At 48.7% G+C, this 12,783-nt stretch overlaps 1 long non-coding RNA gene across 1 annotated transcript; it reads left to right on the top strand.

Annotated features, from left to right (window-relative positions):
- Positions 1-1,468: 1,468 nt before the first annotated feature.
- LOC136010887 (uncharacterized) lies at positions 1,469-9,994 on the top strand. The gene is made up of 5 exons (XR_010611048.1): positions 1,469-1,684; positions 3,311-3,409; positions 3,938-4,052; positions 5,538-5,625; positions 9,685-9,994. It is a non-coding gene; the product is annotated as an uncharacterized LOC136010887 (long non-coding RNA).
- The last annotated feature ends 2,789 nt before the right edge of the window (positions 9,995-12,783 follow it).

Raw genomic sequence — 12,783 nt, 5'->3', positions numbered from 1 at the left:
AGACACATTGACTGTTACGGCAGGCAATGCATAACACGTTCTGTAGGCTGGAGAGGGAACATAGCTTATAGATCACATAGATGGAGACTGGAGTGCTGGGTGGATTTTAACAACCCACCTGGATTTATGAGACCCAGGAGTGGGCCATTAGTTATCTTCAAAATCTGCTGTGGCTTGTGCTTTTACGAGCAACCACATTTATAATGTCATTCAAGTCACATTTTAGTTCTTACTCATGCCCCAGCCAACCCGTTCAAGACAACACCTCAGCTGATGATGAGCCATAGGTTTGGGAGAAGCAGAAGATGATTAGTTTTGAGGGTGGCAGAGGGCAGAGAGGGATGGTGCCCTGGGCTGTATTTGTGGAGAGCGATTTCTGCATTATTCATTCATGTGTGAGCACTTTGGGGGTGTATTTGAGCACAAAAATTGATATTGAATATTTCTAGCATCACAAAATGATTTGCACATGGGTGATTTCACTCACTGTCAGGATTTGGCCACTTCTAGGGCAGAGTATGGGTACTAAGAGCGCATCACCTGTGCAGAAATAAAGCAGGGGCAGGCTGATGAAGGCAGAAGTCTGAAGGCAGTGTCTGTCTGAGACACCACTGGGCAGTGACCCAGACACACGTGTGCCCTTGCTTGCAGATAGAAGAAATTTAAACATCAGTTTTACACCACAAAAGCTCTGCAGCGTCAGGACATGACTCAGGACTGCATTTCCCTATTAGATCCAGGGGCTGAGGGTGGCTGTAACCTTGAGGTTAGCACTGCTCACTGCTCTGACTCAGGTGCACTGCATTTGCCTGAGAACCAGTTAGAGGGAGCCTGGAAATGGCATAAATACCTACAGAGCAGCTGGGGATGGTGTTGTTATACTGGAAAGATTTTCTTTCTCCTGCTTTCATTGGCATTGGGCTCAGGGCATGCAGGAGTGTGAGTAGTAGCATAGTTACTGCACAAGGGATGCAGTCTGGGTGAGGCGTGGTGGGCCTGGTCCTTAGGCAAGCCTGGTGCTGTGGATGGGGATGCCTTGACCTGCTGGAGAAGGATGTAGGCTTGTCTTGCCATGGAGGATTTTCTTGCAAGCCAGCTATGTCCATTTTCTCCTTAGCTGTATCTTTATGGTGCTTCTGGGGCTGAGCTGGGACACACAAGACTTTGCTCGGCTCCCAGTCTGGGCTCCCTGGGAAAAGCTGGTCTGTGATGACCAAAGGCTGGATGGTACAGTGTGCAGAGGATGAGCCGTATCTATAGCTAGTGTGGGTGGGTGAAGCTACTGTGTGTGGCTGTGCTATATAGCGGGTCACTGGTGAGATTCCAGCAGCTCTAACAAGAGACTGAAGGACCATCAGCCTTGTGGTTTGCAGAAACTGCTACTGATGAGTTATGCTTCTTGTGCTGAGGAGCTAATGCTGGTGGAGTGCTGGAGAAAAGAAGCAGAGGGTAAAACCAGGGATGGAGAGGGAGAAGATGGACAGAAAATGTGACTTGGAACTTAGTGAGAAAATCTCAAGTGTATTAAACAATGGAGTTGGCTTGCTCAGCAGGTTTTGGGTCACTCCACAGTAGCACTGGGGCATGACAGACTATTGGTGTAGTCAGTGCTAGCATCCAGTTTGAACTGCACATTTACAGAGTGACTCTACCAAACACCTGTGCATCAGTGCTGTGAGCAAAGGTGAGATGAATTCCAGTTCCTGGGACACTGAGTACTGGAACTGTCAACCTCGGCATGTCCTGTACCTTCCTCTGAAGCAGTTAACTTTGGGGATGAGGTGGCGAGGTAGGACATGGCATGGGATGACTGTCAATTCCAGCTTGTCTCTGCTGCTTTGTGCCAAGGTCCTTACTGTTTTCTGGGTCTTCTTCTTGTTTGTTTGTTTGTTTCCCTTCCCCCAGCTGTGTAATTTCATTTATAAAATGCTGAAGTGTCAGCTGGGATCAAGTTCTGCCTTTTTCTGTTTCTGCTTAAATGAATATTGATGTAGTGTTTATTTTCCTTTAATATTCATGATAATAAAGGACTTGGAGCCATTCACTTTTAATTACACCCTTCTCCGGGAAACAGCCTAGTGCAATTAGAGAGCTTCCAGGGCACGAAAGGAAAACAAACAAACTTTTTGCCTCCTCTCCCAGAAGTGTCAAGTGGGGCTCCCAGCAGCGTCCCCTTTCCCTCTGCCGCGGTGGCCTGCGAGTGGGACCTTCAGTGCAGGACTCCTGGGCTGTGGCACCTCCCTGTTGTGCTGTTGGGGAGGCCAGAAAACTTGGTGACCATTTGCAGCCCCTGCAATGTGGGGCAGTGGCCTGGAGGGGTGGGAAGGAGGCAAATTTGCATCTCCGCTGTTTCCCAGATGGGGGCTGTAAAATGGGAGTTCCATTTCTACCCTAGCAGCACCTTCCCTGTGTGACCTTAAGCTCGGTGCTGTCTCTCCACACCTCAGTTTCCCCAGCAGTGAGGAGGAATTGGGCCACTTGTGCTGCCTGCCCTCCCTCTTGACTGGACACTGTCTTCCTGCCCTTGTGAGGCTCAGAGTGTCTCTGTTCTTCTGCAGCAGTGATTAGCTGTTTAAATTGCATCTGGCAAAACTATTACAGAGTGATGCCTTGATGACAGAGCAATGACCAGCTCTCCCTTTCAGCACTCAGCACTGCTTCTCCCTCCCCTAGCATTATCCACGAGCAAATTGTTATATTGAACTGTGCAAATTGCCGAGGAGCTTGTGTTGGGAGCCTGAACCTTCTCTGGCACATAATACCAGTCTGTCTGAGCATGCCTGATGGTCAAACACAGTCTCGTGTGGAGATGAGCAGTTCCCTAGCAGCATCTGTTTTGGCAGTAGGGGCAGTGGTGGCTTCTGCTCTTGGTGTAGTTGGTGACAGAAGGCAGCAAGCCTGGAGACTTCCTGTGGACCATAACAATTCTGCTGCTGTCTCAAAGCTGGGTTTTCACAAGTCTTTGTAAATCAGACCTCTTAAGTGTTGTATGTCAGCACCCAACATGGAAAGCATCCTATGTTACAATTACGTTTGGAGACTCCTGTGCCAGAAAGCTTTCTGTTCTGGAGCTGCCTTTTGATGAACAATCAGACATTATTGGTCACATCATGACCAAAACCAGCTGAGTGCTATATGGGGCTTTCTCACATGTAACGGTTGTTTTCAGCAGCAATGTCCTTTGGCTGAGACAAAACTTTAACAGATGCCCTTTTAATCTCTCTGTTCTGTCACATACGGGTAGGGCTGAATAGTGCAACAGGCTGATCATTTTCATCATGTAAAATATGCATAATTCTATTTTACACAGGGGATAATCATTGCAGAACTGACTCCTTTTTTCCGTCCTTTTCCTGCTGTAATTACTATCCACTTGCTGATGCCTGCGCCAATGTCTGTGCATGATGAAGTGAGTGAGAATTTAAACTGCCCTGGGTGATGGGACATAGACCTTGCTGAAAAATTTAAATGTCTCCTAGCCAGAGGAGGCTGGCCCATAAATAAAGAATGAAATCCCCACTGCAGGAGTGGAGAGCTAATGCAGCTCCAGACTTAACACCTTCCTGCCCACCTCCAGACATGCCTAGAGCTGTGGTACCCGCAGCATGTGTAGGAGCCCCTGGGCTAGAGGGCTTGGCTGTTCCCCTGTGTGTCAGAAGGAAGCCTTGAAGTTAAGAATAAATTGAAAGCACCATCTTGAGCTTAAGTTGATCCATTTAGCCTAAGAGCTAAGGCTACTGGCACCTGTGGAGCAGAGAGGCTTAACTGGAGCAGAAAAAATAGGCAGATTTTCTCCATTGGAAAATGAGAGAAACTAGGAATTAATCTCCTTGCAACATGGAGGGGGTACCAGGGGAAGAGCATCTTTCACATGCTATGGCTGGTAGCACAACTAAACCAGTATCCTTTAAAAGGTCAGTGATTTTTTGTTTTCCAGTGGAGAAGTGTTTCCATTCCCACATCTCTTTGAAGATATTTTACAGCCGTCTTTTGCAGATCAGCCCAGACGGTCACAGATGAAATGACAGTTTGGTGAAAAATCTCTCCCAGAAGTAAGTTGTTATTTCTGTCCATTACTGACTGTGCTGCTGAGTTCACTGTGGAGCACAGGGGTTAGAGACTTACAGCGTCATCAGCTCTGACTACTTTCTGTCACATGCAGAACATCAGGGATCCCTTCTTCATCTTTTGCTGATGGCAAGGGCTCATCTAGCATGCAAACATGAGGCTCAGTCTGCTTCTGGACCTTTGCCCTCAGTCCACACGGATTTAAGCAGTTGCATGGAGGATGAAATTGTGTAGAATGGACCAGTGTTTTGGGAGGAGGCCATGCTACTTCTTGTTTCCTAGGTGGTAATTTGCTTGGGATGTGAAATCTCTTATTTTCCATATTCATGTCCCAGGAATGAGATGGGGAGCTTGACTCCCTGTCTCTCACCCTAGCCCCAGGTACAAGACCCAATCGCCCCATTTCAGCCAAACCTGCCACGGGGCAGGAGTCTCAAAGATGTTAAGCTCCTCTAGTTCAGTGAAAGGGGTGGGGGGAGAAATACCCAAATTGGTGGTTCCAAGGGACAAGCTCACTGGCATCAGACATGTGAGAATCCATTCAGGAAAGTCCCTGAAAAATCACCTTTGTGGGCTCTGCTGCAAGTGGATGAATGGGTGTGATCAGGTGGGACGCAGATGAAGGCAGGTTTCAAGCTTTACTTAGATGGCTCCATAGCACTTTTCTGCCACCAGCTCTCAGGGGTGGGATTACAGCAGCAAGATAGGCAGTATGAATATCTGCTTCCATTAACGTGGGTAATTGCTTTGTGATCCTCTTCTCAGAACTGGGTGCAGTGAGCTGTGCAGAGCAGATGGAAATTGCATGGGTGTAATTTGGGGGATGATGTAGAAATTAGCCAAGGTGCCAGAGCATCCTTTGCTGGGGTCCCATGGAGGTGGGTGCCCTTCGCTGTAGTGGGTGTGCAGCAAGAGCTAACAAACCCTCTGGGGGTTGCAGAGGATGGTGTGGGGTAGGGGAGAGCTCATTCCCTGGCCTTGATCCTTAGGGATGTCTGTGTGGGTTCTTCCAATTAACCCATTGTGCTTAATTAGCAGGAGTTCTCTGTGGAGGCAGATAACTAGGTAACAGACTCGAGGTTTGGTCCTTACTAACTCTGGGTTAGGATATGGGGAAGTGCAGTATGTTCTGGGATCTGCTGCCTGAACACTGGAGAAACTCAACCCCCATTTCCTGAGTGTCCCTGTCCCCAGAGTTGACAGTGCCATGCAGTCCCTGTGAGCACTGTGTTCTCTGCAATGTTTTTCCATGAGGTAGCCCACTGACTCCCCAGGATCACCTCATGGGCCACAGGTGCCTGCATGCAGGGTTTCTTTAGAGGGGAGATCCCAGAGGTGGAGCATTTTCCTCAGGGTGCAACCAGCAAAACTCATGTTGGTGACCTGGGGCCTCAGATGAGGAAGCCTGTGCTAACAGCCTGGTGCAGATGACCACACACCACTGCCTGTCGCATATTCCTGCATTCCAGGTATTGCCGGTGATGGAGACTTTGGAGGGAGGTTTGCTTAAGGCCAGAGGAGTCTATCCAGCTCTATTCAGGCTGTGTTCTGCCTGTGGTAAGTAGTTTGCTATAGCTGTTGCCTCTAACAGCATCTAGCCTTCTAATGCCTGTTCCCACCTCCCTTAGGGTGGCCCATCCTCCCCCATCACTGTGAGGCAGCTCTTTCATTTTGCAGCTGCACCGTAGAAGAACAAGGAGCTCTGGGCTTTTATTAATTTTGAAGAAACCGATATTTTGATTCTCAAGTCAATCCTGGATTATTTTGGGCAAATGCAGTTTGACAGACCATTATTTTGAAGGGACACGGATCATTTAACCAAGCCTAATTGCCTCTGTGTCACAATTAGTCACTCAGGCTGAGAAGGAATTGGTGTCACCATCATTTTGTATTGGGAGCCAGTGACTAAATCTAATGAAAGTGTTTGAATCAGAACTTTTATGTACATACATTCATTATACTTCTAAATTGGTCTCATCTCCTTGTAAGACTGGAGAAGTCTCCGTGTGAGAGTGTGCTTGGGTGAGATGAAGTGCTGAGGGTTTAGAGGAGGCAGGAGCGGAGCCTGGTTTTGAGGTGCCTCCTTGGCTGGACCAATGCAGAGCTGCTTCCACAGTCATGGAGAGTGGTGCTGGGTACAAGTTTTGGGGATGCCCTCTGAGATAGGATTAACCTTCTGGCAAGGGTGATAGGTCTCTGTCTGCAGGACAGACCCAGGGGGTGGAGGAAAATATCAAAAGGGCTGGAGAAGGGAAAGGTTCAACAATCCTTGAACTGCTCCATCACCTGGTGGAGTCACCTTGAAAAGCAAGTCAAGGGGTCTGACATCAAGGATGCAAGTCTTTTCTTCAGGATGGGGTGAAAGGGTCTGTCCCCCTTCATTTCTGGGGGTAAATGATGCTCTGTGGTTGTGTCCCAGCAATGGTCAGTGTTACACAGCAGGCGGAAGGGCTCGCAAGCTTCTACTTCCACCACCATAGCACAGGCTCATGCGATGCTATTTACATCTTAAATGTGCCAGGTCAATCTTGCCAAACTTTAAGGCTGTCATTTGTCTGCTGTGCTGAGTTTAGTGATGGGGAGGCTGTGAGAAGGAAAGCTGTGAGCCTTGTGGAAAGCCAGGAAAACACTCTTGTGCTGCGGGTACCGCAGGCACTGGATGCCACTGCAAAACTGGAGGGGGCAGGAGGATGCTGGGACTTCACCCTCGCTATCCACAAAGCCCGAAATTTCAAAGTCTGTCAGCTCTTCAGAAAGCATGCAGACTGTCATCCGAATGTCATGAGCGAGCAAAGGAGCCAGGAAATTAACTTCCCCATGAAACAAAAATCAAACTGACTCATTTGTTTTCAAGGTTCTCCACCACAGCAAAATGAAAGACATAATCATACAGGGGAAATAGGAGGATAAATTGGGTGTTATTTCAAGTATTGCTGGCTCACATAATTTTATTGTGATGTTTGCAAGAATGGGCATTTGTTCTAAAGCTTCAGATTCTGGATTCGAATGGATTCTTGCGACTGTAAGCTTTTAGTACAGAAAAGGACATTCTGTGCTTCATAATCATGGAAAACAGCTTGAAAATTGTGGTCTGAGATCAAAGTCAGAAGTTCAGCAACCAGAAAGTAAGTAAGGAGAACTCAGAGGGCACACTTCATCTGATTTGGGCCAGGAGGTCTTGTCTTTGAATGCCTACACCCACAGTGCAGTACAGATAATGAACAAGGAGCCAAATATGCTGTGTCTGAATGTCTGGAGATACCTAGGTGTTGGATAAGTGAGCTGATGACTGAACCAGCCTACTAAGAAGCTCATTTTTCTGCAACATTTCTGCAGGTTGAGCGGGGAACGGCTGCTTGGGTAATTTGTCTTACTGAGTGGGGGAAGGAGTTGGCACTGATGGCAGGGGAAGACGCTGTGGGAGCTGATAGACCCTATGACCACTGGTTTTCTGACTTTATTCTGCCCCAATGCTGTCATTGGATGAATGGGGGGAGTTGGATGCGGCTCCTGCTCCTCCTGTGAACAGTTTGACAACCTCTCTGATGGAAACAAAACTGTGTTGGCCCCTTTCCTGTTTCGCTCAAGACAAATTTCTCTGTAGTTTTGAACAGCCAAACACACAGCTTTGGAAGGAGAGCAAATTTTGGGAACACATCAGGTAATCTGTCTGTGACTTTGAAAGCTGCGCAACATCAGGGGAGATGTGGGTTCAACACAAAATCTTGCCATGCTCTTGAGAAACCAAATACCTGGGCCCACTATGGCTTTGGGGAAAGGGAATGAACGGGAGACAGGGTCAGTTTGGTACAGTTAAGGAAAGATTAGCACAGGCTCTCTCACATCTCCATCCCACTACCAATAGATGGGTCACTGTCCCAAGAGGGCCCTTTCGTAATCATCCCAGGTGAATGGAGCCCTGAATGACACTAATGTGCCTTGCGGAGCTGTCTCCCCGCCTTCATTATCAATGTTTAAATCCCTTTCAGAAGCACAGCCATTAATTTTGCTGTTGCCTCGGTGTCGAAGAGCCAGCACAGGCAATGTCAAGTGTTCCTGGTGGCAGAGCAGAGGTCTGGATGAAAACAGCCTCCCTCTTTGCTTAGCTGCCTGAGACACCAAAACCATCCAGGCGGAGGCAGGCTCAGGTTGTTTGCTGCAGGTTCTGCTGGTCGGAGAGGGTCTGCTTCACTGAAGAAGGGACAAATGTCTCTGTGAATGCAGAGGATAAAAGGTTGTATCTTGTCCCTGTCTTCCTCTTATCGCATATAACCCAGCCAGTTTGTTCAGTGGCTTATTTGGCCATTGTCCTGCCTTATCTTGTCCATGATGCAGTTTCTGGGGAGTGCAGCTGTAATCTGTCAGTCTGAAGTGTCATACCTTTGAAATAATGAATTATTTCAGAAAAGAATAGTTACGGAGTAGCTATATTTATATATAAGGGAAGTATCTAGGGTTTTAAGAAATAATCCCACAAGGATTTTGGACAATTACATCTTCTATTTTCCGTAGGCAAAAGGGAGAAACAGTCAAAAGGAGCAAGGTGATACTCAACAGGTGGAAGCAAAAATTTCTCTGATATGTCCGTGCTCCCTGGCTGATTTTGGCCAAGTGATTCATGTGTCACAGATGCAGCCCATCCTATCTGGACTCTAAGCCTCTAACAGAGGATTCTCTCAGCCCCATAACAATCCAGTCCTAACTGATAATCACCCTCTTCTCAGTATTTCAAGCCTGAACTTGACTGACTCCTGTTCCTAGCTAGGAGACGCTATGCTTTCTCCCCCTGCAAGATTAGGGTCTCCTCTGTAGGTAGGGAATGACAATATGCATAAAAATGTGTAGACTGGGAACTGTTCATCCCATAACATAAATATCAGGGGTCCAGGAGCCACACAGTCTGGCCCTGCTGCAGCTAAGGACTTTCTATGTGATGTCCAGAGCAACATAAAAGTCTCTGATGCTCTGCATGGCTGTCTGTGGTCCAGCACTGCTTAGCTAGCAGACTGCATCTCCTAGTGAAATGGTCAAAGACAAGGGTGGGGAGGAAAACCTTGCATTCATGAAGAGGACTGGTATGCCATATTGCCAGTCCCCAAGACATTTCCTTGTTTCTACTTTTGGGTGTACCCTTGCCTTGTCCTTGAATCTTACACCACAATCTGAGCTCTCCCAACAAAATGTGGTGGGGAAGTTGATGGCAGATATGGATCTCCAGCAGCTTCAGTGGGAGCACAGCAGGAGGATGGTGCTAGGTCCCTGGGTGCATGCAACTTAAGATGTATGTGGGTCTCTTTGCTACAGAGAGACCTCTTTGCTTGATTTCTCTCTCCAACCCTTTTTCATTTTAGGAAGTTCTAAAAGTAAAACTGCTGCCTGAATTATTGACATAAACTGCGTTTAAACTGCTTCTTGCGTAACTGATGAATCAGCAGCCAGCAGTTAAGCAGCCTGTTGTGCTGATGCTGTGCCATGTTACCGGTCATCACCCTGAAACATGGGGCAGGAAAACATTCTGTCCAACTTGTGACAAGTAACCATCCCACACTGGTCTGTTAAAGAGCTCCTCTTCTGTTTTATCCACTCTCCAATTGATTTATATGTCTGTCTGTCTAGGTGTTTGTCCTCTGATATGTCCCACAGACAGCCTGGTCCCTGCTTGCCTTTCTTATCTCATGCCCACTGTGATGCTCAACCATTAGATGGAGAGCTCTGACTCACCGGTAAAACTGGGATGAAGCAGAGAGTGGGGAAGTGCTGAGGTGAAGTCAAATGGTTGTTGGAGGCAGCCCGCAGGATTTTTGTCTCTCCTGGCTTGTTCTGCTCATTTTCATGTCCTGTGTGAGGGGAAGCTGAAGGCCTTATGATGGAGCTGTGGGATGATTGCGGAGCATACACCTTCCACCTGGAAGACAAAGTTTTGCCAGCAGAGGTAGGTCAAGACAGCAAAAGGGGCACTGGAAGTTCTGGCCATAGATGCAATTTTAAGAGTAGGACTGGTCTTTCCATTCCTGAGCTTCCTTTCCCGGGACAGGTGAAGGGAGCCTTGTTCCCTGAGCAATGGAGGCCAGTGTGCATCTCCTAGGGCCAGAGCACCCTGCAGCAGAAAAGGCTGCGCTTTTCCAGATGGGGCATTAATGAATTTGGATGGATCTGCTATCAGTAGTCAGCTCCAGGAATCAGGGACTGTACTGCAGATCCAGCGGCTAACCACAGTCAGCTGCATGGCCAAATCTGCACCGGGGCTGGAGCTATTTCCAGTGATGCTAATGAGCCCTGTGGACATGTCGTGTGGCACAATCATGAGATCTGGGACACACTTGCTTTTGATGCCTGTGGCTGCATGCGCAGAGCAGAAGCCCATGGGATTGTAGGCTTTTGGAGGAGAAAATGTGAGCACTGTGTGAGCAGCAGGGAGGAAAGATGTAAACGAGGGACGGGGAGCCCGAGGACTAACATTTCTTGGCTCTGGGGCAGTGTAGCAGCACAGGCTGTGGTTTATTCAGGCCAGCTGCTTTGAAGAGCAAACATCCCCTAAACACGGGTTTGGGGACCGGTATTTCCTGGCGTGCAGCCACTAGAGGCTGCCCTGCTCCAGCTCCTGAGCCGGTGCTCGTTGGGGCTGACAGCAGCGCTGCTGCCTGTGTTTTAGGCACTGAGGGAAGGTGGTAGGAGAAGCCACGAAGTCTTTTTTATACTTCTGTGAGTGGATTGAGCAGGAGCCACAGCAAACCTGGGCCCTCAGGGGTGTCACTTGTGTCCCTGATTAGAGACGGAGAAACTGAGGCACAAAGAGGTGCATTGAAATGGCTGGCTTGGCTGATGGCAAGCCTGCTCTGCAGCTCAGGGCCAGCGGGGTGTTAACACAAAGCAGAGCCCAGTGTCTGGCTCTTGCTGCTGCCACACGAGGGGGCAGGAACAAACCCTGTGTGTGTGGAATCGCTGCAGAATCCACAGACTGAGGGAGCTCAGAGACCCGATTCTGTACAGCTGGGCAGACCTGATGGCTGGAGCTGGCCTGAAGCAGCAGAGCTTCTCTGGGGGAGCTGTGGTCCCTCCTGGTGCACCCTCAATCCTGCACTTGCACACCTATGCAAGCCCAATGCCTGTGCTGGTGTTTGCTGAGCGCCCCAGTGCTGGGGGGAGCTTGGCCTCATCTTAGCTCCTTGCTGAGCATCCACTGTCAGCACACCAGCTGCAATGTCCTGGTCAATGGAAATCCTGCCTGAACACTGCCCACTGTTTGTTCCCCACATGGTGGCAGATGTAGATATAGATGTAGACAAGCAAGACCTGAGCTTGCTAAGCAGGTTGAATATGTCCCTGAGACAGTCCTGCTGCCTGGAGAGCAACTCATGCCACAGACTGCAGGCAGGATGAACGAGCTGATCCCATGGGGTTGCTGGATGCCAGAAGAGATGGTCCTGATGGTCCCTCACAGCCCTCACATGTATTCAGTGCTTCTGGGCTGACATCACCAAATGCACCAAACCTTCCTGTCTGCACCCTTAGGGTGTTTGGGGGTCTCAGCTCTGCTTGCCAAACCTGCTTTGCATGGTGCTACATGAGACAGTGGGTTTGGCTCATGGGCCAGATCTAGTCTTCTTGGATTTGGCACGTTTGCTAACCCAGCCAGCCTCAGCAGGAGCTGTTTGCAGACAAGGACCCATGCGCTCCACCGTGTGGCAGCAGGCAAGGCAGCGCTGGGGATGGGGGTGGTACCCAGAGGTCAGGCAGGTTTGGGGGTGTTCATGAGTCAGAGCCCCCATTTCTCCTCCCTTTCTCCTTTGATCCCACTCATGGCTGCTTTTCCTTTTTGTCCCTGCCCTACAGAGGTTGTCATAAATCTCTGCTTCTGCCTTCTGCTAATGGGCTGCTTTGTCCAAAGTGAGCAGGATCCTCAGACAATGTAAATCAGTGTAGCTGCCCTGTGATTGGAGACCTGGCACTGGATTAACCCAGGTGAGGATCTGCTCCATAATCTCTATTTTACTGTTATCGAAGCCCAAGCATTGCTTTTAGTGAAAATCGCTGCCTTCTATCACACTTGGTCTTTGGCAGACCAGTGTGTTGGCAAAGATGTCTTCGTTTATCTTCTCAATGCATCCGTTGCAGCTGGATGCTTCTCTGACCCTCACGTTTTCAATAATCTTTTCCCTTCTTCCCTCCAGCATTACAGAGCCTCTTATTCATTTGAGAGATAAGTATTTATGTATGTGTTGGTGAGGAAAACTTAATCAATAATGCCCGTGAATAACATTTCTTTGTGGTTCAGATCCACCAAATCTGCCTCCCTCCCTTTGTTCTGCTGGGGGTTGTGGGTTTTTTTTCCTTTCTAGGCAGGATTCACATTCTGTTCCGGCTCTTTTTGTCAAAGTTCAATTGTCAGAGAGAGAAAGCGAACTCCAAGCAAGCTGTCATTTTGGAGAGACATCAGTCTTATCAGTCCCCTCCACCCACACTGTGCCTGTCCAGAAGGGCTGCCCATCCTGCTGCCCCCAGCCTCTTCCTGGGGGACACAATCATCTCTCCCTGCAAATTCAGGGTCGCAGCTTCTGGGCACAGACTTTGCCACTGGGAAGCTGCTCCCTAATTCCACAAGTTTCAGAACTGGCCAGCATAATGCAGCTGCAAAGTCCTTATGCACACATTTGTTCTTTTTTCCCACCAGGTGATTTAAAAATAAGGGAAAGATTTGTACTGGGTTCCAGTGCA

This window comes from Lathamus discolor, chromosome 3 (assembly GCF_037157495.1).
Source record: "Lathamus discolor isolate bLatDis1 chromosome 3, bLatDis1.hap1, whole genome shotgun sequence".
In the NCBI taxonomy this organism is placed as follows: Eukaryota; Metazoa; Chordata; class Aves; order Psittaciformes; family Psittacidae; genus Lathamus; species Lathamus discolor.
The sequence above is the reverse complement of the archived record's forward strand: the minus strand, read 5'-3'. Positions and strand labels throughout refer to the sequence as shown.